The sequence below is a fragment of the Mus pahari genome, chromosome 18 (genome assembly GCF_900095145.1).
Source record: "Mus pahari chromosome 18, PAHARI_EIJ_v1.1, whole genome shotgun sequence".
Classification (NCBI taxonomy): Eukaryota; Metazoa; Chordata; class Mammalia; order Rodentia; family Muridae; genus Mus; species Mus pahari.
Window position 1 is genome coordinate 11,764,587 of NC_034607.1, and position 27,205 is coordinate 11,791,791.

The window sequence follows — 27,205 nt, forward strand, 5'->3', positions numbered from 1 at the left end:
GGGGGATAGCACAGCTCTATAGTGAGGCCCTGGGGGATAGCACAGCTCTATAGTGAGGCCCTGGGGGATAGCACAGCTCTATAGTGAGGCCCTGGCTCAAGAAAACAAATGGAGCAACAACAGCGTATTCCAGGATACAAAGGGGTCTGTTGCATATTCCAGGATACAAAGGGGTCTGTTGCATATTCCAGGATACAAAGGGGGTCTGTTGCATATTTGTCACAGGCCTCAAGCCAATTGATAGTACTTTTGTGGCCAAAGACCAGAGGAGAAAATACCCATTTTCCTGGCAACAGTCTTTACTTGGTACTGAAATAATAAGTTTGTTTGGGTGGCCAGGGGATCTATTAGTGCTTTACCAGCTGACTTTTATAGAACAGCAAATTGGTTTGGCATCCATTAGTAACTCAGCCCTGATGTGAGATAATTTCGTTGGGCAATTAGTGGGCCTGGTCTCCCATTAGCAGCAATCATGACATGATGTGGCCAAACATCTCGGGAGACCACGTTCATTTTGTACTTGGACAAATGGTATACCATCTTGACTTCCCATTAAAGAATCTTTTTTTTAAACAGTTTTCCCCTTTTGTTTATATTGGAGAATCCAACTGAGCCAAATAGCCAGAGCCAAAGCCCAAGGCGCAGTCATAACAGAGAGAGACATGTGCCACCATGCAGAGTATTCTGTCCTCAACTCCAGACGTGGCAGCGGTGCTCAGAGCAGAGTGACTCTGATGGCCTTGTGGAAAGGCATAGCACCAAGGACTCAGAGGAACACCGAGAGGACAGAGAGAGACCGTTGGCATTTAGTAAGCTACCCAAAGGCCTTCAAGTGGCCCTAAAGGCTTGCCACTGAGAACACAAAAGGGCAGTAGGCATGGTGCATCCTGCTATATGCTAGGGTCAATGAATATACATGAAAATAAAATGTACCAAAGACAGATCCCTTGAGATAGTACACACAGACACAGAATCACAGAAACAGACACATGCATAATTCTATATGTAAAAGAAAATTGAAAACACTATCTACTTCCATTTCTAAGAGACTCATGGGATACAGTAACCCTATAAAAGGACCAGAGAACTATTCAAGAAGCTTGGAACCTTCTTTGGCTCAGAATGTCCCATTTGGAAGCACTAAAGCTAACACACCCCATACCACAATTGGCACAGCCTAAGGTTTCTGCTGGTAGCGATTGGCGTAGAATACTGACACGGAAGAAGAGGGAAAATTCTCATCTACATGTCTGTATCTTTCCCTGGATTGGCTACAATGACTTAATGTTTGACCGCTTGCTGAAATAAATTCTCGTGGGATCCTGCAGTGAGATTCCTACAGCTCCTGCTTGTCCCTGACCGTGTTGGTCTCTAAAGCCACACTCTTGCCTAGGAGTCATTCCGCTTCCTGGGAATTTCTCTGCGGGACAAGTCAATGATTGGCAACTCTCAGCATCTCTCATGATGCCCACTTTTTATGAGGAAGGGAGGGGATGGTGGGAGGAAAGGTTGACTTCTTGTAGAACCATGGGGAGAGTCCCAGGAGTTCATTTGTCCAACCCCTTGTGACTTTTGTCTCTTTGTCCTTCATCCTCTTCTGTTCTAAAACCCTGAGAGACACTAAGTTTGGATGTAGGCTAAAAATATCTGTTAAAGGAGAAAAACAATTCAGCTTCTATGGATGGCAAAAGGGGTGGCTTTGAATGAGAAGGCCTAGCATTCTTCCCTGAAGGCTTTCTCGGGGAGCCAAGCTCTTCTCCGAGTTGTTTGCAAAGCAAAGCAGTCCTGGTGATGACAGAGACTTTGCTACTCTCTCCCCCTGGGAAGCCTGGGACAATTCAGATGAGACGCCTTTCATCCTTAACAGCCCGAGCCTTGGTTTCCTTCCCTTTCCTCCAACCATTCTGGTTTTCATATTTTTACATTTGAATTCTCAAATTAGATTCGAAATGACCTTTAGCATGATTTCCTATCAAGCAGAATCCATTTCCCCTGCTGTCTCCAGGGCCTGGCCCATGCCTTCTGATGCCAAGTCACCATGGCACATCAGAATGGCCCAACCCTCAGGCTCTGGGCCACTTCTTTGCCCCCTGGAGACAAGTAGCACCTGATCCGATCACCAGCTTTCCATTGGTGAACCGGTTCTGGATGGTTCCCACAGCCTAGGTCCTCCTCCCAATCAGGAGGAAGTTCACAGCTCCAGCAAGACCTCAGGGTCAGAAGTGGGACCCAGAAAAACAGGATAAGAGATGAGCAGGGGCCTTCCTGGAGGATCATGACTGCAGGAAGCAAAGCAGGCAGGAACCAATGCGATTGGGAACACAGGGGTCTGTTTACTGCAGGCAAGGGCAGGAGAGGCCAAAGGACAGGCAGAGAGAGCGTGGAACTTGGAGGGCCAAGAATTACCAAGTGCCCATGCCCAGCTAAGTGGCCAACTGTGGCAGGCTAAGGTCTGAGGGACCTGAAGTGCATGCAATCAAGAAGCCCTGCTTAATAAACCTGTGTAGAATTTGGAACACAAAATTAAGCCCTGAGGTGATTATGCATTTGGAATTTTAAAAGTCAAACAAATCCTCAGATTTTTTAAGTGTCATCAGATACTAAACCTCAAAGAAAAAAAATTAAATCCAGGAATGTAACAGTGCCGTTCAGCACCTAGCTGTCACCTGGAATGGTCCCTTCCTCTCTAATTTCATTTTTATATGGCGTGTTGCCTCTTCATTTGACAGTGACTGGGAAAATTCTTATTATGCCAGAAAGAGAGACATTTCCTTCGCCATCATGAGCCAACAAATGTATTATTTATTATTAGTATTAGAATACAAGCTAGCTATGTCTGCAACTCCCCACAGACCGGGTTCTTGAGCTGCGTATTTCAAATCTCGACCCTTCTTTTTCACCCACACACTGTTGGTGCTGTTACTATTGCTTAGACTTCTGTTTTGATATGACCCCCGACCTTGAACTTTGGTGTCCCAACTTGGGCCAAGTTAACATGGTAAATGTGATCATTACTGAAAGGCAGGGATGTGTGGCAGCTATAATACAGCCGCGATTGGAAATGACCTAGAACCACAAACATATATCTCTCTAAGTCTAAACTGTGTCCCAAATTTAATTTCCCAGTCAATGATGTCCCCTAAGTTCCCAAGGCCACTCCAGAGCCACTGGGTCCTAACAAAAGCATAATTGAGAACCACAGTGGAAAGGACATTTATTCTGTCACCAATGGTTGTGTGTGTCTGTGTGCATGCATGTGTGTCCATCCAGGTGCATGTGTCTGTAGAGGTCAGAGGCGTTTACGGTTAATGGTTCTCAGCCTTATCTTTTGAGGTAGGGTCTCTCACTGAACAGGAAGCTCACTAACTAGATGGGCTGGGGCAAACTCCAAGATTTCTCCTCTCTCTGCCTCTCAGCACCAGGGTGACAGGCACAGGATGACAGGCACAAGCCCCCTTGCCTGGTTTTTGATGTTTTAATTTAGACTCTCTTGGGGGGACCCTTCCTGTGCAATGAATACCTTCTCCCTATGCTTACAAAGTTTACTGTGGTGGTATGAGTGGAAATGGCCCCCGTAGGCTCCTAGGGAGTGAGTGGTTCTATTTGAAAGGATTAGGAGGTGTGGCCTTGTTGGAATGGGTGTGGTCTTGTTGAGCCCTGTCACAGGGCTTTGAGGTTTCAAATGCTCACGCTAGGCCCTAGGCCCACTATTCCCCTCTCTTCCTGCTGCCTGCGGATCCAGATGTAGAACTCTTGCCTCCTCCAGCACCAGATCTGCCCGCATACCACCATGTTTCCCACCAGGATGGGAACGGACTAAACCTCTGCACTGTAAGCCAGCCCCAATACAATGTTTTCCTTTATAAGAGTTGCCAGAGTCATGGTGTCTCTTCACAGCTCTGCCTAACCAAGGCATTTACCGGACCCCTCCTCCCCCAAATGGTGCAAACCCTATGAAGCCTGGATTGTGAGGTTTATGGGTGTCATAGGAAGTACTCCTTGCTGGCCAGAGGATTCCACTTTCTCCCTGGACTAACCACTTTGGTGGGCATTGTTAACTTTTGTTCATGACCATGAAGTGATTCATTGAGTAAGACTGAGTCCTTTTGGCCTCTATACTTTCTGGGGACATAGTAAGGATTAGTGACACCTGGCTGTCTTTAGGAACAAAGAAACACCTTACGTGTGTTGGAATTAGACGTCACATGCGTCTGCTATCACTAGAAGGACGCTATCACTGCTCTGAACTGACTCTGTCTCAAACGGGGTGGAGCCCAGCTGAAAGGAAGGACACACGCGTGCCAAGTGAGCCCTGAGGAGCCACGCTAAACGGACCACGTGGGATTCCACTAAGTTAGAGACTCAGACGGAACAGGAACTGCGCAGGCTCTTGATAAGGCCACTTCCTATTCTGTCCATGTCCCTTCCTGCTCCTCTTCTATGTCTTTCCAGGCAGGCTTGTGAGCTTGTCTTGCTGGAAGCTTTACTTGGACTAGAGAAGGTCTTCAAGTAAGGAAGGCAAGAAGCTGGGGAGAGGCGGCTCCGCTAGTATAGTGCATGCCATGCAGACATGGGGACCTGAGTTCAGATCCTTGACTCCTGTGAAAAGCTGGGCGTGGTGGCACATAACTGGAATACCGGGAGCCTGCTGGCCAGTAAGGAATAACCTGAGTGATGAATTCCAGGTTCACTGAGTGTTGCAGCTAGGGTTTTCATTGCTACGATGAGGTGCCACGATCCTGGCAACTCTTATAAAGGAGAACATTTCACTGGGGCTGGCTTACAGTTCAGAGGTTCTCTGGCGTAAAGCTTGGCGGCACACAGGCAGATATACTGCTGGAGAGGAGCTGAGAGTTGTATCCATAGATAGCAGGAACAGACTGTGAGCCACTAGTCCTGGCTTGAGCTTCTGAAACCTCAAAGTCCTTCCCCCAGTGATATACACTTTGGCCAACCAGGCCACTCTCCCTATCGTGACACTCCCTATAGGCCTATGGGGCCATTTAAATTCAAACCACAGAGAGAACTTATTTCACAAAACCATTAAATGGAGAATAATTAAGTGACTTTAACTTCCAGCCTCCCCCCGTGTAGCCCTCCTGCGCGTGCGCACAGGCACACAGCTGTATACTCATAAATATGTCACCTATACTCATCTATAATTTTAAAAGTGAGGTTGATGGGGTAGCATCACCGTTATGGGAGAAGAAATAAACCTTGGAGCAGGTTTTCACTGCACAGGAAAGGACACCGATGCCCCCTGTCGCCTCCCCCCCCCCAAAAAAAAAGCATCTTAAAAAAAAAAAATGTCAGGCAAGGGGCCTGTGCCTGTCATCCTGGTGCTGGCAAGCAGAGAAAGACTCAGGTAGTCTAGACCCTGCCACACACAAAAAAAAGGTGTAGAGCAGTTAACAAAAATACCTCTGACCTATACAAACACATGTACCTGTTTGTGCACACACGTATGCACACGTACACATGCATGCACATACACAAAAGAACTGGTAATAAAGGATACATTTGATTTTTTTTTTTTTTAAGTACAGGAAATAACAAAACAATACCCTGTGGGAAACACATGTAAGTAATGACTATAACAAACTGTTAGCAGGAGCAATATTTGCACAGTGATCACACAGGTGCCGGTCACTGTTTCTTTTTTCAGTCTCTTTTATATTAAAGCTGTGTTGCAATTAATAACTATTTTCCCTATTTAATGAGTAGATGAAAGTTTGTATTGTTTTTAAAGATAAAGTCACCTTGAATTTTAGTAACGCATACATGTTCATTTGGCTTTGGTGCTTTCAATTTAGGTATCTCCTTTAGTGAGCAGAGACAGTCACTCAAAGGCGCTCGACAAACTTCCACAAAAGGTTCCAAAACTGAGGTCAATTTCAGAGCGACCAGCTGGTTGTCCAGGAGAAGGGTGGCTTCTTGATTCTCAATATCATGAAGGATGGGCTAGTGGCTCTGGCCTCTGGGGGTCCTTCCTGAGCGCTCTCTCACTGTGGGACAGTCTGATGAGTCATGTTTCCCAATGCAGGGGGTTCCCACATCTCCCAGTGGAAGGAAGAGAGGAAGGAAGGAAGAAAAAAAAAAAGAATAATGTGGTTGTGATCATGGCACAAAAAAGGGATTTCAGAATGTTGGACCAGGTGGCACAATTCTACATGCCAATCTTCTCTAAAAATACAAGATGCAGTATTTTGAGCCACGTCTGTTTATTTTCTGAGTTTTGGAACTGCCTAGGAACAGGAAGCAGCTAACCCTGGCAAACTTCCTGGAAACTTGACACAGAGTCTTGGGGTGACATTAAAAATGTAACAGGGCATTTGACTCTCAGAGGAGAGCAGGGCAGGGCCCCCCCTCCCTTACTACTCTGGGTCAGCAAATGTGAGGGGGTGAGGGAAGAGCCAGGGGAGGAGGATGGGGGTAGGGTTGGGGGAGGGGTGCTCCGTGGGAGCCAGACCTTGGGAGATGGAGCCCTCTAGCAGAGCACATAAATCTCAAAGTAGCTCCTGTGGATTTAGGGGATCTGCGTTTAGTTTCTATTGTCAGGTGATTCTCTGAACCCCTCTAGCAGGTGTGCTGAAGCTCGCAACCCTGAAAGCAAAAGAATCCAGATACACAGCAGGAAATGCCCCGAATTTTATGAGTGTCCGCACCACCTTGTTCTTAAACTATGTAAAGCGGTCTGCTATGAGTTCCCCAGAGGCCACGGCTCTCTCACACTACTTCCTGCTTTTCTCATCCCTCGCTCTCCTTTCTGCGCATTTCTAAGCCCTGCCTCTGGAAAAGCAGCTGCTACAAGAGCTTGGTAGCCACGTGGACATGGACTCTAGGCTCACCCACAGGACTCAAGCTCCAGGTTCAGTGAGAAACCTTGCCTCAAAAAATCAAGGTAGAGGGACCACCTGGAAGTGGCTAACCTGTCAGATCTGAGCATAGATACATATGAGCAAAGACTAAATGGACTCAGTGGCTATATTTACAAATTCGCATGTATATATTTATATATTTACATGTAATTAAAGAAGAGATCATGAATTTGGGAGAGAACTGGGGAGACCTGGGAAGACATGGGAGAGGGAGAGGTGCATATTATGTAAACACAGTGTCCTCATATTAGATGCTCAAAAAATTTTTTTTAATTTAAATTTAAAAAACATAAAAGGATAAAAATCAGTAGATGGAGATGCCTCCCAGACAGGCATGCATGCTTACACACTTACATGCACACATGCATGTGCACATGACTGGTAACACTGCTCCTGGAGGCACTGGAGGGGAAATATGTCTGTTAAGGTTGCTTCTTAGACTAACCGTAATAGTCTGCGAGGGGTTATCTGATTAGAGTAACTGATGTGGGAAGACTGCTCTTACTGTGAGCCTGACTGGTCTCTGACAGGGCATCCACGAGTGCCTAAAGCAGAGAGAGAAAGCGAGCTGATTACTAAGCAAGCAAGCATTCATGTCTTTCCGTCTCTTGACTGTGGATTCCTCGCTTTCCCGACCATGATAGACTGTACCTTGAACTCTGAGCTAAAACAAATCCTTTCTCCATTAGGTTGTTTTTCCTCAGAGGACTTAATCACTTTCAGGCTGTTGGGAAACAAAGAATGGATGCCAAGGCTGGCTGGCATCTGTCCTTTCCTCTTTTGGTCCAAGCCATGAGACCGTGCTACCCACCCTCAAGGTGGGTTTTCCGTACTCCCTTAAACCTCTCTGGAAACATCTTCACAGACATGATCTGAGGCATGTCTCTTGGTGACTCCAAATCCAGTCAGGTAGACAATGAAGATCAGTCATTGCTTCTCCCCTCTGGTGTGCAGCCCCAGGCTGGGCCTGCATCCGCACAATTACGAACCAAAGGATGCCTGCCACTCCCTTAGGCACAGAATAGAAATCATGGTTCTCCTTGCAAGCTCTGTATAAACAGCATCTTCATCATCACATGTGTGGGATGTCGCACCTCCCATCACTTTCTGTACTGGAAAATGTAGACACAATCTGGTGAAAGGACCGTCCAAAGGAAGAAAAAGAATTACTAGAGAACGGTCCAGTTTACTCTTGTCCCTCTCCACAGCTCAGAATCTTCTCTTGGGCTACTTGACTAGTACTTTGAAGTAGATTTAACCCTAGCCTCTAAATGCTACCACGATGCTCACTTTCTACTTACATTACACACAGGACAGGGATCTAGCTTAGAAGGGACTTGCCTCATTTGATTGGCAATCCCAAAGTTCCAAATTACTCTAACGGTGATGTCTATGCCACCTCAGATATTACGTTCTCCTCTATCTTATTTGCTGTAGGTCAGAGGTATTTGAGAATGTGGTGAATCAGATCTAAAGACATCAGTCTGGTTTTACAAACAAGTTCACACTGGATGTGTGAACGTGAGGAATCTTAAAACTTGAAACCTTCATTCCTCTCATTTACAAATGTGGATAGGATGCTATATACCCTCTGAGGTTATCGTTACAGATTTTAAATGAAATCGTCTATATAAGGATCTAGTACTGGACACTTGAGGTACTCAGTGGCCGTGGCCATCACCATTTCTATCAAGAGTCTCACCATTACCTCTGCATTGAGTAGCAGCGACCAGTTCCGATGATACTGAGACAGAAATATGCATTGATTTATATGGGACCCACGAAGAGCCATGGGATAAATGCTCTGTGTTATATAGAGTTTGAGACTATACTTCTGCTTGCCAGGTAATCAAGGAAGCTGGTGAGATGACTTAGAAAAAAAATGCTTGATGTGCTAGGATAAAGGTTTATTTTCAGATCCCAGCGTCACAGAAGATTTGGGTGTGGAAGCACACACCTCAAATACCAACGCTGGGGTGAGGGGGAGGGGAGGAGAAGGAGTGGAGACAGGTGAATTGAGAGAGAAAGAGAGAGAGAGAGAGAGAGAGAGAGAGAGAGAGAGAGAGAGAGAGAGAGAGAGAAACTAAGAAAGAAACAAAGACACACGAAGGAAGACTGAAATTGAGAAAGACACCAAAAGTCAACCTCCGCATGCACATGCGCACACATGCATGCTCATTTGCATGCATCAACACCCACCCATCTCACTTTCTGCCCACATGCTATGGACCGTAGAGAATGTACTTCCAGAAACACGTGTCTTGGCTTTCCAGCTTGGTGGTTTCATGTTTCATGTGTCACACAAGGCAGGTGCTGGAGCAGAGAGGGTGGGTGCCTGAGTCCGTACTAATCCTGTGTACAGAGCGACCGACCGCAATCAAGGGACTTCCGCATTCCTGTCTGGCAATTAGAAACCTAGACTCAACTCTTGCCCACCTATGGCTCAGGAATACAGTCCCTATTTTATTAAAACTCATAGTCTGTTTTGTTTATGGTACATCTACTTCCCCTTTACTGTTCCTTTTCATTTTTCCACTGGGAGGGCAGAGCAGAAGCCATACCAAGAAAATCACGCCCCCTAGTGTTTTTCAGAGGCATGACTGTAGAGAGGATGAGAAACGAACTCCGCAGAGCTTCCTGAGAGATCCTAAGGCAGAGGCTAAAAATTTGCTCTAATCTAATGGGAAATTACAGAAGTTTCTCTTGGAAAAAAAATTAAAGTATCATGAGAAACCAACACCAAAACAAAAGTCCTATAAATTTATACGAGTATAGAAATTGGATTATGTTGGATAATTATTATGGAAAATATTAAATCCAACTTAGTAGAACATCCATTTATTTCAAAGGTGTGTGCCACATTTTGCAGAAAAACAGCCTTTTAGAAAACATGTATGGCCAGGTGTGGTGGCGCACGCCTTTAATCCCAGCACTCGGGAAGCAGAGAGAGGCAGGAGGATCTTTGAGTTCGAGGCCAGCCTGGTCTACATAGTGAGTTCCAGGACAGCCAGGGCTACACAGAGAAACCCTGTCTCGAAAAACAAAAACAAAAAAAGAAAACATGTATGTATTTTATGTATATGTGAATGCTAGCGTGTGTGTTTGTGTACCACATGTGAGTAGGTGCCTGGTGGCCATAGTCTGAAGAGGGAGGGTGTCGGGTTTCCTGCAGAGTTACTAGGAGACAGATGTAAGCTTCCATGTGGGCACTGGAAACTGAACACAAGTTCTCTGCAAGAAAACCAAGTGTTCTGAACCATGGAGCCATCCCTCTAGCCCCAAGAAATACAACCTTTCAATGTTCCACTGGAATATTTAGAAAAATGTTCTGTGGGCTTAGATTTAAAAAACAAAAAACAAAAAACCCACGTTTAATAAGGGTTCTTGGGCTGGAGAAATGGCTCAGTGGTTAAGAGCACTGACTGCTCTTCTGAAGGTCCTGAGTTCAAATCCCAGCAACCACATGGTGGCTCACAACCATCTGAAATGAGATCTGGTGCCCTCTTCTGGAGTGTCTGAAAACAGCTACAGTGTACTTATATATAATAAATAAATAAATCTTTAAAAAAAAAAATAAGGGTTCTCAAACGCTTCAACCAAAACCCCTTCTAAACCATTGTCCAAAGGTAGGAGAGAAAGATGGTAAATAGGACAAGGGGATGTGGACCTGTCTAGAAGTAATTCCTTGGGGGCGATTCCAATCTCTTTGTCGGGATACCAGCAGCCCAGTTCAGTAGTGTCAGGACACCAAAGATGAAGCAGCAGAGATAGCACGGTCCAGCAACAACAGCTAGGCATCCGCCGAATCAGCTTGGGTTAGCTGGTGCTGGGGCGGGGGCAGGAGGGTGCCTTCACTGCAGTGCCTCTCCCAACAAAGTGAAGACCAGAGAAGACCAGAGACCAGCCAAGTGTTGCAAGGCTAGCTACGCAGGTGGGCCTTCGCCGCTGAGTCCTATTAACATTCCCTGCCAACATCACGTGTCCTCCCACGCGTCGTGCCTCAGCAAAGCACCGCAAGAGTCAGCATCACATGACATATCCAGAAACGTTCACCTCAATGTTCAGGACATTTACACAAGGTAAACCACGTTCACCTCAATGTTCAGGACATTTACATAAGGTAAGCCAGTATTTATCTACTCAATATTGTAATAAATGTTAATCGCCTTTCTCAAAAGTTCACTTTAGGTTTTGGTGGGGTATCGAGAAATCCAGTAACAGCACCAAGTCCAAAACATTGCAATCAATACCAGTGACCTTCTCATTAGGCACCCATGCACTAACTCACATTTGAGTATATTCTGGTATATACTGAAAATGATACCACGGACTGTTTATGATTGTTTTCTTATCATCATCATCATCATTACCACCATCATCATCATAAGCAGCAGCAGCAACAACAACTAATAGGCAGTTTTGTTTTTTTAAATTTCTTTCTATGCACTGTGTAGAAAAATGAGGAGCAGCGAGCTGGGTTGGAACTGAAAGGCTGAGTTGTAATGGGTTCCAGGAAAGAGTGGGTGCTGGCCCCTTTCAGCACCAGTCAGTGGGGGATCAAATATGAGTGGAGACGCTGCTTGAAGTGCAGCTGTGATGTTTCCTGAACTGATGAGTCCCCTGTGCACGTGTGTGCCCAAGAAGAAGCCAGCTCTTGCGAAGCATTAGGTTAGGTCCTATAGTTTGCATCACAGTCTCTCCTGTGCTCCAGCCAAAGGACAAACACGCACTGCATGAACATCTGTTTAGAAGCATTAGGTTAAGTCCGATAGTTTGCATTACAGTCTCTTCTATTCTCCAGCCAAAGGACAAACACGCACTGCACGAGCATCTGTTTTTGTTGCGTAGTTCAAGCATGAATTAGTCCATCATCTTGACCAATTGTAATTTTCTTAGTCATTTCCCTATTGTTGTGGCTTTGGATTGTTTTCTGTTAAAAATAGGACACCTATATTATTTCCAGACCATTCTAAATTTGGAGGCAGTTTTCCTGATCTATATTCCCCTGGAGTTTAATTTCTGGGTCAAATGTGTGTGACATATTTTACTAGGTTCACGTTCTAGAAAGAAAAACAACAAATTGGATGTTCAGTACTATCAAATTTTTAGCATTCCATTTGGCCACTATTTATCTATTATTATTATTATTATTATTATTATTATTATTATTATTAGTAGTAGTAGTAGTAGTAGTAGTAGTAGTAGTATGTGTATGTACATGGTTGTATATATACATGCAGAGGTCAGTGATTAGTATCAAATGCCGTCCTCCATTTCATGTCCACTATGGTTTTTGTGATAATTAAAATGTATTTAATTTTTGACAGTTTCATATATAAATACAATGTATCTTAATCATATCTGTCACTCTATTCCCTCTCTTATACCTTGACCCTCTTCACCAAAGTATGTCCTTTTCAGCTTTGAATCTAATTAATGCTGTCATGAGTACATGCCCATAAGGTCATCCAATAGGACGCTGGCCACCTGCAGCCCAAAGGAAAGTAACTTTCTTTCTGGCAGCAGCCATCAGTTGGCAATAGTTCCTTAGCAAGGTTCAGGGCCTTGGGAGTGCCTCCTCTGCCCACTTTGGTTGGATGAGACTGACTTTCCAACAGAATCAAGAGTTTGTTGATCTGGCTAGACTATCCCCAGATTTGCAGCACCCAGCTTTTGACATGAATTTTGGGGATCTGAACCCAGGTCTTCATGTCTGCAGAGCAAGCACTAAGTTCTCTCTCCACCCCAAACTTAAACTTGACCTGCCTGTCTCAGTGACTGCAGGCCAAATCACTGCTCAGTTTATAGGATGCCCAGGGCTTCCCGCATGCTAGGTAAGAGCTCAGTAGACCAAGCTTCCTCCCCTAACCCCTTAGATTATGTTGTTTTTCTGAGATGTATTTTCCTTTTTAATTCTGTGTATATGTGGGTCTGTGTGCATGAATGTGTATGCTCACGGAGACCAGAAATATCAAATGTTCCTGAAAGTTGAGTTATAGGCAGCTGCCTGATGAGGGAGCTGAGGGTTGAATTGGGTCTCCTGGAAGAGCAGTACAGAGTTTTAATGCTGCCTTGTGATCGGAATGTGGCAGTGTTAAAAGCTCTCTTGGTTTTGTTTCAGTAGTTAACGAGACTGAGCACCTTCCCCCGTGGTGATTTATTGTCTATATTTCCCTGTGTGCACACTCGCCATTGATTTCCTATGATCTCATTTTGAATGAGTTGACTCATAACCTTAGATAACTGGGTCAATGCTCTTGTTGTTAAAACTAAGGCTATCTTTGAAACATTACCAGCATGTGATCTTCCAACTTCCTTACATTGTCTTTTAAAGCTCTTTTAATGGTTTATATTCTAACATGTATTCAAAAGAGTTTTATGTTTTTATTTATTTGTGTGTATGCAATGCATGAGTATGTATGTGTTTGTGTGTGTGTGTGTGTATACACATGTATGTGTGTATGCATGCTATGACATGTATATGTAGGTCAGAGGACAACTTGGTAGAGTTGGTCCTCTCTTTCTACCATTGGGGCCCAAGGATCCACCTCAGGTCATTAGGTCTGGCTGCAATACCCTTTACTGCTGAGCAATCCCAGCGGCTTGCTAACACATGCATTCTACTTCTAACTGTCTATTAGGCAATCAGAACTGTTTGTTTTCTTCCTTCTTGAAAACGATCTGTTGATTCTGCAGTGGTTTTCTTTTTATGATGATCATTTTTGCTCTGACTAACATTTATTACAGTGTGGATTCAGTTCAGTCTCTGTAATGTAACATGATGTCTGCATGGACCACCCAGTGATTACTTTTTTTTTTTTTATGTGACTGTGTATGGGTACATATTCGTATTGGTGTATGTATGTATGTATGTATGTGTGTGTGTGTGTGTGTATGTGGACTTTTTTTAGGCGTGTATGTATAGACTGAAGGATAATCTTGAGCACTGTTCCTCATATGTCATGTTTTTACGTTATTTTGTAAGGATTTGTTTTCTTTTTAATGTTTCCATGTGTGGTATGTGCATATGTGAGTGCAGTTACTCATGGAGTCCAGAAGAGGGCACTGGACTCCAGGAACTGGAGTTCCAGGTGATTATGAGCGACTTGACACCTGACATGGGTAGGTTCTTATTCATTGAGCTGCCTCTCCGCCCCTTATATTTTGGTTTGTAGATGGGGGTCTCTCATTGGTTTAGAGCTTGCTGATTATGTTAAACTGGCCCGCCAGTGAGCCTCAGGGATCTTCCTTCTCTGCCTCACCCCCACCCCCAAGTCTCTGCTGGGATTATAAATGCCCCGAATCACACCAGACTTTTTACATTGTTGCTAGGCTCGAACTTATATCACTATGGGCTTCCTCACCTTACTGACCAAACTCTTTGCTCAGCTACATAATTACTTCTTGCTTTTGTATAACCTTTTCCAGGCTGATAGGTTTTGCTACAGTTTGAACCTATTTTTTGTTTTAAATATCTCATCTATTTTTTTTCCTGTTTTGAACTAAGCATCCACCATTGCCGTGTGTCTACAATTTAAAACACAAATCCTAGGTAGGTTCCTGTTTCCTTTACCATGTTTTCCTAGAAGCATCTTAAGACCCATACTTGACATTTTATAGGCTGTACCATACAGGGTTTAATTGGGCTCATACTAACAGAAAGTTTATCTTAAAGACATTTGGCTTCTCAGTGATGAATATCATCTGCCTTTAACTCAGGGCATTCTTCCTCCCTATAAAGTCTTACGTTTTCATATTTCCTCATTTAGGTTGAATTACTATTTAGAAATCTGGTGACATTTCATCACCCAATGGACAGAGTATACAATGCTGTAAAGTTACCGCGGCCTTAGACTGTGAGTGTGATTTTAGTGAACTTCTCTCGGGAGTTTACCTCTCACTGTGGGACCTAAGAAAGCAGACAGTTTTGATAGAGCAAACCCATCTGGTGCTTGAGAAGCAAAGCCAAATTGGCAACATCGGTGGCCTCTTCTTTAAATCCAGAGCTTCAGAAAAGCAAAGCCCTGGCTGAGGGGAGCCAGCTGAGTTCTGGGGAGCCTGGTGGCCTCACAGGTTTCTTCATTAACAAGAGCTAATCCTGACTGGGGCCCATAAAATGAACTTTTCCAAAACCAATGTGAAGCAGGAGACTGCTGTCCCCGAATGTCCCCAGCTTCCTGCTTTTCTTCTCCCCTCCTCCACTGTCTGAGGTGCTTATGACTCTGACAAAGAGTGACAGTGACAGAAAAAGTGAATTGGAAAACGACCCAGGAAAGGGTCTCTGGGAGGTCAGTGTAGACAGGAGACAGCATTGGTCCGTCTACTGTGGGATGCTGGGGTATGAGGATGCGAGACTGCTGGGGAGCAGCTCTGAAAAACAGAAACTTGAGGTGGGCATCAAGAAGTGACAGATTAGAAAACAGAAACTTGGAGGTGGGTTTGGCAGATGGATTTCATAAATCATAAGCTCTGCTTCTAGCTTGAATGATGAAATGCATGGTGACATCACTAGCTGGGAAGGAAAATTTGGGTCAAGGAGAAGATTTCAGCAGGCAGGCTGTCAGAGCAGAGTTGTGGGTATGTTGGCCTTGAGGAACCCGGAACTCCAAAGAGACGAACTCATCAGATAGCACTATCATTAACATCAGTAAGTGTGGCTAGGGCTGAGAATAAACCTTTTAAAACAAACAGATGAATCCAGGCGGTATTGAGTTTCAGGCAGAAACTGCATTAGATTTCTTCATAGTTCACCCACAAGCAGCCACAGTTAAAACGGAGTTAAAACCTCTGTCTAGGAGAGGCCCCATTACAGCTTCATATCTCAAATGAAATCCAGCAAGGACCTCTAATGCCCTTAGAATCCACAACAGGAGCTTGGGAAGCCCAGAAGCACCATGTTTCCCACTGAATGACAATGTCCCATGTGGTGATCCAGCGTTCAAGTTTTCTTCCTTAGACACAGACCATGTCCACCTACCAGGGGTTTGCTTGCAGTGGGCCATGTAGGTACAGGCTACACCGTCAAGGCCAAGAGCAGGTGGATAGTCTCAAGTATCAGACATCTGTAAGATCTGAAAGAGGGCCTCTGTCAGCCCTCAGCTATCCAGTGTGAATATGAATTTATTTTTTTGTTAAATATCTAACAATCAAGTGAGTCACAGCTTGGTTTTAGGGAGGCAATGCAAATGGTAAGACACAGTGAGCATCACTGTGATTCACCTGATGAGGCCTAACTCTGCATCCTTCTAGTGTAGGGAGCTTGGACAGATTACTTTGTATCTGTGAATGGGAGTCTTCTGAACTTGTTAAGATGGGTAGAATGGAAACAGTATTTGTTCACATACCCCTCAGGCCAGCTGTTGTGATGACAGTGACAGAAACCAGATGCTAGCAGTATTATTATTTAAGGGTGCTTAGTAGATGGACCACACCTAGCTGACATAGGAATGACAGAGGACCTAAGTTCTGCCCACAGTGGGTGGATCACAACCACCTGTAACTCCAGCTCCAGGGAGTTCAAAGCCTTTTTCTGTCCTCCACCGGTACACACTCATGAAAGATACAAATAATGACACATTAGTTACTTTTTCGGTTGCTGTGCTAAAACACCAGGACCAAAAGAGTTGGGAAAGAGTTTATTTTGGCTTATAGTTCCAGATGAATAGGATTCCATCAGGGCAGGGAGATATGGCAGAGAAGGGCAGAGAAAGAAGCAGGAGACTGAGATATTGTGCCTTCAACAGCATGCAAGAAGCAGACAGAGTGAACAGGCTGTGGAACCAGGTTGTGAATGGTGAAAGCCAACCTTCAGTGATGTACTTCCTCAGGAAGGTTGTACCTTTCTGTAGTCCCCCCCCCCCAACTGGGAACCAAGTGTTCAAATGTCTGAGGCTACAAGGGACCATTTCTCTTTCTAATCACCACCCATGCATATGAATAAAATAAAATCAGCAATAGACCCTCAGATGGACAATGCCAAGGGTAATGGGAACTATGGAATTTTGGTAGCTACTCCACACCAGGGCAGGTTCTCACTGCATATACACTTCTTGAGGAGGCCAGGTGTGTGGGAGAGGACAGAGTACAGAGGGTATATATGTATATGTATATATATGAACTCAGTTGCTTCTGCTCAGATTTTCCCTCATCCTAAAACTACTACACAGAGTATAAAAAACAGAGATGTATCCATCTTAGAGGTACCCATTCCTAGCCAGAGGAGAGAGCAATAGGCGAGATCATTAAGAGTTGATTCGTGGGGGAGGACCAGCCATGCATGCATATGCGATGGACAAGCACATTCCTTTCTAGCATCCTTCTGCTTATCTTCAAGCAGTGGGTCAGTACTGGGCTTCTGTGTTCGTTTGCTTGCTTGCTTGCTTTAAGATTTTTTTTTTTTAATTATGTGTGTGTGACAAGTGTGAAGATGGGTTTCCACAAAGGGCGGAGGAAGGTATTGGATGCCTTGAATCTGGAATTATGGGTGAGCTACCACATGAGTGCAGAGAACCTGACTCAGGTCCTCTGAGAGAGCAGCAAGCTCTCCTAACCACTGAGCCATCTTTCCAGCCTCCGTTCTATTTGTTGATTGGTAAAACTGCCTTAGTTTTCCTTCACTATGGTATACATGGCCATCAAATGGAGAGTGGCACCGGCCACCTTCAGCCTCCCAGGAAAGAGTGAGAGACGTGTGTGGTTGACCCTCACATGGCCAAGGGCACGGCACCTCTATGATCAACTGGCAAGTGGCAAGGGAGGAGCTGGTGTTGCCTGGTGACTTCAACCAAACCACTTTGGCGTGGCTGTTTTGTACCTCTCTGACCTTCAATTTTGTGCATCCTCCCAAGAAAGCAGATGCCTGTGAGTGAGGCAGGACCTGTGACATCATTTGACCCTATGGTCCTTCACGCCTCCAGCTTTACAGAGGGTACAAGGTCTTGTGTCCACTGCCATAATCTGCCGTTTCTGGGAAAGGGTTGGTTCGTGTTTGGATAATGAGGTGGTAAGAGGGTAAGGGTGGGGGAAAGGAGTTAAGTTCAAGTTGATTGCAGTGAAACTTTAAAATAACATGACGTCACTTAGACTCAACAACAGTCTTCCACAGGGGCTTCACTTTCTCCATAAGTTCAAGCCAATGGTGTCCACACAGCTGTTAAGCAGAACCAAGTATGGAGGGGTCTTTAGATGAAAGAATGTACTGCAAAGATGTCACAGACGAGTGCTGAATTGCAAGCTTAAACTTTAACGTATGCCTGTACAAAATTTACAATTTATAAACTCTCTCTCTCTCTCTCTCTCTCTCTCTCTGGAAGGGGATGGGTACAGGCTAGCTCTGGGAGTCCATCTTTGCTTTCTACATTACTTTGAGGAAGTCCCTTGTTTTGCGTGCTCCACTGTCAGATCTTCCAGGCTGGTTGCCCTGCAAGCTTCTGAGCAATTCTCCTGCCTCAGCCTCCCAGGTCACTGCCGGAGCCCCCTGGAACACAGACACAAACCCCCAGAGCTGATTTAGTTTCGCACTGCAAGCACTTTACTTCACTGAGCCAACCACCACGTCACACTACGCTTTTTTTTTTTTTTTTTTTACGCTTTTTTTTTTTTTTTTTTTTGCAAGGTGTATTTGACTGAGGATGCACTAGAAATAGTGTCAAGACAGAACGGGAATCCTTTCCTCTAAATGATTCGATGAAAGTTAACATGTATTCATCATAAGCGACACTTCTGGTTATGCTAGAACGGTCCCACAGAATGAAAACTTCTGGACAGATTGTAACGAAAGATGAGTTGAAATCACAAAGGCTGTACATGACTCAGTTACACAGGGAAGGGAGAAAGTGTGACCCCACTACATAAAGGCCATCGGCAGACAGTGAAGGAATGAAAGTGGGCCCTTCAGTAGCTCCACTGTGGAACGCTCTCTCCCACCCCAGTCCCCTCATACATGTGGTTCCCACCTCCTTTTCCTGTAGTCTTCAAAGGACTGGCTTCCCCTCAGCTTGGAGGCTTTCTGCACAAAGCTGCCCAGGACCTCACTGCACAGGAGCTGCCCTCCTCTCCATGAGGATGATCTGCCCCCCCAACCCCGAAGTTCCTCACTAGGTTTGACTGCACTTCACACTTACTTATCGCTTGCTTTTTCCTGCGCATGTCATGTCTACCCCAAGGGAGATGATCAAGAATCACCCTGCACAGATTGGCCAGGACTGCTTCCTTTCCCAACGTGTCTCCCTCACGTTGTATCTGGCAGTTAAAAGGCCAACAATAAGTGCGTGTGAATATGATAATTTCATGGTTGACACCTCAATGCAAGCGGACCTGTACGTCTCCCAGTGATGGAAAAAGAGAACAAACAGGCCTCTCCCCTCCATCCCATGGCTTCATGTTTGTATTCTCCTAAAAATGTATCCCATCGAGATGGCTAGCCATGGAGTACAGGGGGCAGCATGCCAAATGCTTTGGGGACGGGAGGGCTACGAGTTCATTGCTGACAGAACTTTGATATTCCTGTAAACTGAGCCCCAGCATTGAGCACAGGTCCCCATCCAGGAAATTTTGAATTTCAAACCCAACTAAGATATTTGGAAATTTTTCTACCTTCTCCCTGGAAAAAGGGAAATGGAAGTAAGTCGAGGTGATACACTAGGATCTCCCAGGGGTATGACTAAGCTTCCAGGCAATTCAGTTCTGAATTGCACAGAATTGTCATATTCAGTTCTGAATATGACAGAAGAGAGTGAAAGCTGCCCCAGGGAGGGATAGACCAGAACCTTCTACGACTTTACCTCCTCCACATACTTTAGAATTTTCTTAGTGTCTGCCTCACTGCCAAAGGGAAGGGCACACACTGAAGTTTTATCCCTTTCTAAGGAAACTTAGGGAGGAATGTCTGTGTAGAGAGATAAATGGGGAGAAGGAAATAGACTTAAGTATACACTTGTTCCTAGAGGTCCTTGGGAGGACATTGACACTGTTGCTCACATCTGTAGGAGTGGATTGTGTTACAAATGAAGATAACAGCTGGAAATGGCCTAACTCTGGTCTCTTATCCCCATTTTATAGGTAGGGAAACTGAGGCTCAGTGAGCATGGGTGGCCACACTTCAAGTCCCTAAATTCTTTGGAGTTTCTGGATCCCGGTTTTTTTCACCTTTTCATTATACTGAAAAGTGCTCTGTCTGCTTTAAAATCAAGTCATAAGATATTATTTTATATCTGTATTATTCTAGTCTTCAACTACCTGCAATCACCGGAGCTCCATACACAGCACCTCTCTGAAATTCTGGCAGTTTCTGAGCACATTTTTCACTTTCGTTTTGTCTTTTATGAGCCTCCAATGACAACAGGGCATTTTTTTTTTGTGTGAAAATCTGGAACATTAAAAAAAAAATATTACTTTCAAACACCAGAATGTAGTCCATTTTTAAAGTGTATCACTCCACTGCTGGCTCATGTCTAGCTGATAATAGCCTCCCCTGCCCACGGGGAGGTCCCTTATAATCACAGGGAACTTCTCACACCAAAGTCCTCTTTGTTCTACCTAAGTTCTGAGCCTGAGCTAAATCTCAAGCTGTGAGCCTCAGGAAGTGTGAGGTGGTCTGAGACAAAATAAATAAATAAATAAAAAAGCTTGCTGCTGCTCTCTAGGAGAGAAGATTCTGGCGATGTCAGATGTCAGGTTCCAGTCCCCTGGTGACCCAGTCACTCCAATGGCGCATGAACATGTGGGCTCCCCACCTCTCTCATACCCCACATCTCAGCCCTTGCTTTCTGTCTACATTGCTCTCAGTCAGCCTGGCCTTGTGTGGATAAGATAGAATCACAGCTTTCTAGTCCTGTTCTACTCCGTCTTAGGTCAACAGAAGGAAACATGATGTCAAACACATCCCTGATGAAAGTCCCAGAGCTGGCCACATGAGCCTCCTGTTCATTCCTGAAGTTCCCCAGAAACCTAAAGGACAATGGATGGAAGAGGGATGGGTAACCAAGGAAACCAGAGACCCTGTTCCTTTGAGTCGATGGTCTGTGTGTCCATGGGCATTTGCTTTTTCCTATAAAACTTGCTATTACCAAGATAGATGAGTACTGGCTTCCAATCTCATGAAGGCAGCTGGCTGGGGGGTCAGCTCTGCTATTAGTAATTTCCAGGCAAGTTATTCAGCCTTTTTAAGACTTGGTTTCTTCACTTGTGAAATGGGGCCAATAACACCCCATCACTGGGCTATTACAGAGATGATGAAGCTAATAAGGGATTCGGAACTCCCAGTGCATGGCAGAATCTTAGTAAATGTTACCTATCATTTTTTTATTATGCAAACCGTTCTCATGTTTTAGTTTAAATTAGGATTTGTAAAAATGCCATAGTGTGATGTTCATTTTGCCGATGGGAGGATAGAACCCAAAGAAAGGGAGAAGCTGTGGATAAAAGAGGCTCCAGTTCCCACTGACTGATTCTTCTAATGTTGTATTTATTGGTCATACCCACACCATGAAGAACTGAGATCTCAGGAGCCAAAAGTCAAAACAAATGCTTGTGATTCAGCCTAGGGAAGGTGTGATGGTGTGTATATGCTTTGCCCAGAGAGTGGCACTATTAGGATGTGTGGCCTTGTTGGAATAGGTGTGTCACTGTGGGTGTGGACTTAAGACCCTCACCCCAGCTGCCTGGAAGTCAGTCTTCCATTAGCAGCCTTCAGATGAAGATGTAGAACTCTCAGCTCCTCCTGCACCATGCCTGCCTGGATGCTACCATGTTCCTCTCTTGCTGATAATGGACTGAACCTCTGCTCCTGTAAGCCAGCCCCAATTAAATGTGGTCATGGTGCCTGTTCACAGCAGTAACACCCTAACTAAGCAGAAGGCCAAAGCAGGAGGGCTAGGAGGTCATGTCCGGCCTCAGATGAATAGTTAAGTTTGAGGTCAGCTGGGATACATGAGACTCTATCTCTAACTATTTAACTAACTAACTAGCAAATGAATATAAATTTTTCCTCAGTTGAGCTGTTTTCCTGGAGTGATTTGTCAGTGTGATAAGAAAGAAAGCTAGAGAGATGGGGTCCTTGTTGTAGAGTATGCCTGAGCACTGGTTCCAAAGGCTTTCAAACTGCTCTGTAGAAAGAACGTGGGAAGAGTTGAGGATCCGGGCAGAAGAAACTGGGTGATGCCATAAGCAAAGCTCCATGATGGATCCTGGCCTAAGCTCTGAAAGGCAGGATGATGATCGGAATGCCAGCCGGTTAAGACTGAGCTCACTGAGTGTGGGATCAGAACTCCAGAGGGCTAACTGAGAGGCCGTTCCTGTTACAGTGAAGCCAACAGTTTGTCTATGCTGTGTTCCCTGAGGTTCCGGGGAAGGATGAGTTCAAGGAAACGACGTGTTAGTCTGCTGGAGGACGTCTCAAGCACTTCAGCACTCAGGCTGGGACATGGGTTTTCTGGCTGTGTCCAGTCCTGAGTACACACCATGGCACCCCATGCCCCAGAGACCAGACATGGAGTTACTAGATTTCACATTTTCCTTGAGGTTTTGTTTTAGTATAGGTCCCATCTCTCCTCTCCTCTACGCCCACTTTTGCTTTTTTTTTTTTTTTTTTTTTGGAAGGGGAATGTTTACTGTGGCAAAGTATGTTGCGATCATGTATATCCTTTTTAGTGTTTTAATCTTTAGTAAGGACTCAGAGCTCAGGGCTACCTTCCTTCGTGTTTATCTGATTTTAATTTCTGTTTCAGGACCTTGTTTTGTTTTGCATTTCTTTTCTTTTCTTTTTTTTTAGAAACTGCTTTTTTTTTTTTTTTTTAAGATTTACATATTATATGTAAGTACACTGTAGCTGTCTTCAGACACTCCAGAAGAAGGAGTCAGATCTTGTTAAGGATGGTTGTGAGCCATCATGTGGGTTTGAACTCTGCACCTTTGGAAGAGCAGTCGGGTGCTCTTACCCGCTGAGCCATCTCACCAGCCCTTGTTTTGCATTTCTGATGTTAATGGTGTGATAAGATTTAGGGGAAGGGCGCAGGGAAAGAAGGATATGGAAACAAGATGACGGCTTCATATGCAGGGGTGAAGTTGGCGCTGCTCCTCAGGAGACTTCCACCTTGGCGATCTTTGTTTGTTTATTGCCACTTAAGCCAGGCTGGACAGCCTGCAAGTTCCAGGGAATCCCCATTTTCACTTTCCAAGTGCTGCACTTCCATGCCACCATGCCTGACTTTTTAAAACATTACATGGGTTATGGACACCAAGCTCAGGTCCTCCTGCTTATATGGCAAACACATTACTGACCAAACTGTCCTCTTAGCCCTGAATTTGTAGTTCTTGAAGTTATTCATGCACCTTGATCATTTTTAACTTTACACAGAGGTCATTCATTTCGGTGGGCATGCAGTTCTGTAGATTTTAACACATGCAGAGATGTTTGTGACCACCAGAACAGACAGGATATCAGTTTTAGCACCTTCGAAAACTCTTTCCTGGAATCTCTTTGCTTATATCGAACCCTCCCCCACCAGTGGCCTGCCCCTGATTTTCTCCCACTCTCCAGGTCTCTCGATTGTCACACAAACGAAACTGGACAGTGTGTAGCCTTTGGAGACCAGCTTTCTTTCACTTAGCATTGTACAGTTAAGATTTATGCGTGTTTATGCATGTGCACAGCTCTTACTAGCTCCCTCCTGCCCCCCCCCCTTTCAGGCATTGTTTGTGCATAGGACAATCAGTTGATTCATTTAGCCATTGTTCCAGTTTGGGATCATTATAAATAATACCGTGGAAACATTCACTCTGAAGGTTCTAGGTGGACAGGGATCTGCATTTCTCTAGAATCACGCCCAAGATGTGGGAAGACCAAGAAAGCACGGGCTTGACATCATATAACATTTCCAAACTGCTCTGCAGAAAGGCGCTGGAAGTTGAGACTAGTAGCTAACTTCTTGCTAGCACAGGAGGTTTTCTTGAGTGTCTGTGTCAGCCTTTCTGACCGGCACATTGTAGCATCTCTCTTTTAACCCCTATATCTCCAGGGTTAAGTGTACTTTTGAGTTCACTTGCTTGGTAACCTGTCTGTTCATATCTTTGCCTGTTTGTTAATGAAACACCTGGGCCTCAAGGTCCTCCTCTACTGATTTGTCTCAAGTTAGAACAAAATATATTTAATAGATAAGGAAGGATTTGCCTGTCAGGGGATCCTCTTTTTTTTTTTTTTTTTTTTTTTTTGAGAGTGAGTTTGTTAGTTTTTAATCTTTCAAGAATGTATCCATTTTGTGAAAGTAACTTACGTGCAGCTTCTGGAAGCCTTCCTGTGTTCTCGCATCTATGAAGGTGATGGACCCATTTTCATTCCTTCTCTTTTTTCTTTTTATCATTACATGCTTTTTTTTTTATTTTATTTTTTGGTTTTTTTACTGATCAAAGCTCGAAGTTTAATGTAGGAACTCGGTTTATATAGTGTGGGAAAAAACCCCAGTCCCCAACCCCCAGTCTTTGAAGGCACAGGTGAAATGTCCGTGGGTGGGTCCAAGGATCAGGGCACAGATGAATGTCCATAGGTGTAGGCCGGTCCAAAGGATGTTGTCTTCTGGGACAAACTGGTCTTCTCAGCAGGCGGTGGAGACAAGGCACAGCAGAGCAGCTCTGGTGGATCTGAGGGTTACTGCGGGTGGATCTTAGCGCCTGCAGGGGGCTGGGTTTAGAAGGACAGTGATTAGTATTACATGCTTTTATTTTTGCACCCCTTCCAGTCCTCCCTCCCAGAGGTTTCCCCCTTCCCTCTCCCCTTCACCTCTTGCTTGGGGTATCAAGTTTCTACAGGATTAGGCACATCTTCTCCCACTGAGGAGTCAGTTCCTGCTACATATATACAGGGGACTGAGTACTCAGACCAGACCTTGTATGCTCTTTGGTTGGTGACTTTGTCTCTGGGAGTTCCCTGGGTTCCAGGTTAGTTGACACTATTGTTCTTCCTATAGGGTTGCCATCTCCTTCAGCTCCTTCAATCCTCCCCCTAACTCTTCCATAGAGGTCCCAACCTCAATCCGATGGTTGGCTGTAAGCATCTCTTTCAGTCAGCTGCTGGCAGAACCTCTCAGAGGGCAGCCACAGTAAGCCCCGGTCTGCAAGCACAACACACCATTAATAATTGTGTCAGGTTTGGTGCCTCCCCATGGGATGGATCCCAAGTTGAGTTGGTTACTGATCGGATGGCCCCCCATTTTTCATATCTGATTTTGGTAACATACCGTTTCTCTTGTTCTTGGCAAAAATCCAGATGGGTTGGAGCAATTGGTTTTGTGGAGTTTTTTCATTTTTGTCTCTTCTTTTTCATTTTTCTTTTTTCTTTGTTTTTTTGTTTGTTCGTTTGTTTGTTTTTATAAACTCTGGTTTTAAATCGTGTCCTATTATTTCCTTCTGAGTCTTTTCAATGCTTTCATTTTCAGTTAAATTAAATTTCTTTTTTCTGTGACTAGAATATGTTCTTTTGGTGAATTTTCCTTGCAAACTCGAGAACGATGTGCATTCTGTTGATGATTACCCAGACGAGCCCATGCGTGTTAACAGTGTGAAGCTGTCAAGTTATCTCTGTTATCTTGAATAGTTCCTTTGCTTTGTAGTCTGACTTGATTGAAAGTGGCGAGAGGCATTTACCTCTGAGATAGCAAAATGAAAGGGACTGGCATGGCTCCTTAATTCCTAGGGGAGTTCGAATGGGAATGGCTTGCATAAGCTCTTATGTTTAAATGCTTGGCCCCAAGTTGGTAGAACTGTTTGGGCAAGGACTGGGAGGTGTGGCCTTGTTGGAGGAGGTGTGGCCTTGTTGGAGGAGGTATGGCCTTATAATACAAAATGTGGCTCTCCCTGGGGGTGAGAGTTGAGGTTGCAGAAGCCCATACCAGGTCCAGTCTCCATTTATCTCTGCCTAAAATTTGTGGCTAAGATGTAAGCTCTTAGCTACTTCCTCAGCACCAAGCTTGCCTGCCTGCCTGCTGCCATGCTTCCTGCCGTGAAGTCATGGATTCACCCTCTGTAAGCAAGCTCCTAATGAAGTGATTTTTAAAATGAGTTGCCTTGGCCCTGGTGTCTCCTCACATCGCTAGAAAAGTAACTAAGGCAATTCCCTTTGAGAGGATGGCCCCAGTGGCCCAACTGTCCTAGGTCCCACCTCTTAGAGGTTCCAATGGTGTCATGGCTAGAGCCAAGTCTTTAGGACATGGGCAACTGGCAGACAGTTCAGATCTAAACTCAGACCCATATCCTACATCTTCCCCATTCATGTGACACCCTTGCGGTTCATCCCTTCTGTTACTGCCTCACTGAAGTGGATTTTAATTTCCACGATTAGGACCAGACCTGCACTTCTCTCAGTGTAGTGTTCACAAAGTGAAAAATAAATCAGTTAGTTGAGTAGTTGCTGAAGTATCAGTTATCTGTACCCCAATCCTGACTCTGCCGTTTCCTGGGTTGATGAGAGTCAAATTTCTTAAGTGCTCCATCCCTCAGTTTCTTTACTTTTATAAAACCAGGCCAACAACGTCATTTATAACAATGAAAACACCTTTGATTACCTTCTCTATCATGTATGGACACATGGTCTTTCACCTGAACCCAGAATCTGCTTAGTCTCCACCTCCGGAGGCCTGGGAGCCCAGCCAGGCCATGGAGCCTGCCCAATAGAGTTGCTGGAGTTCTCAGGTCAAGGCCTCTTGCTTGCCTGACATGCACTTCACACCCGGAGCATCTCCCCAGCTCTGCAACTACTTTAAAAAAAAAGAAACAAGAGGTGGAGAATGTTGGGGGGGGGGAGAACTTCAGAAAAGCATAAGAGAATATTTATCAAGAACATTCTTATATTCTGTGATTTAACAACACCTTCGCCAAAGTGTGTATCTAAGGGAAATGTGTCCAATGCCATTATGGTTGAAAGAAACCAGGGTTACTAGCTTCAACCTACCAACCCTAACTCTCACTTTAGTCTATTTCAAGTCTAAGTAATGGTTACCTTGGGTGGGTAGAAAAGCAGAAGCAAAAAGTAGCAAGAAGTCAATATCTTCTTCCTTCATCTAGTGCTGGAGCAGCTGGCGAAAATACATGGAGCTATGCTTACAGGGTGTGAGTATTTTTCCCCTCTGCATCATAGTTCATGAAAGAAAGAAGGAAAGAAAGGGAGAAAGAAAGAAGGGAAGAAAGAAAGAAAGGGAAAGGGAAAGAGGAAGAGGAAGAGAAAGAGAAAAAGAGAAAGCTGAATGTGGTGACATACACCTGTAAGCAGCACTTAGAAGGTTTTGAGGTAGAAGAATGAGGAATTCCAAACCAGTCTCAGTTACATAGTGAGTTTAAGG

At 44.6% G+C, this 27,205-nt stretch overlaps 1 protein-coding gene across 1 annotated transcript in view; it reads left to right on the forward strand.

The window, feature by feature from the left end:
* Clic5 (chloride intracellular channel 5) overlaps positions 1 to 27,205 on the forward strand; it is a 141,054-nt gene that overhangs the window by 21,560 nt on the left and 92,289 nt on the right. The window lies entirely within an intron of this gene.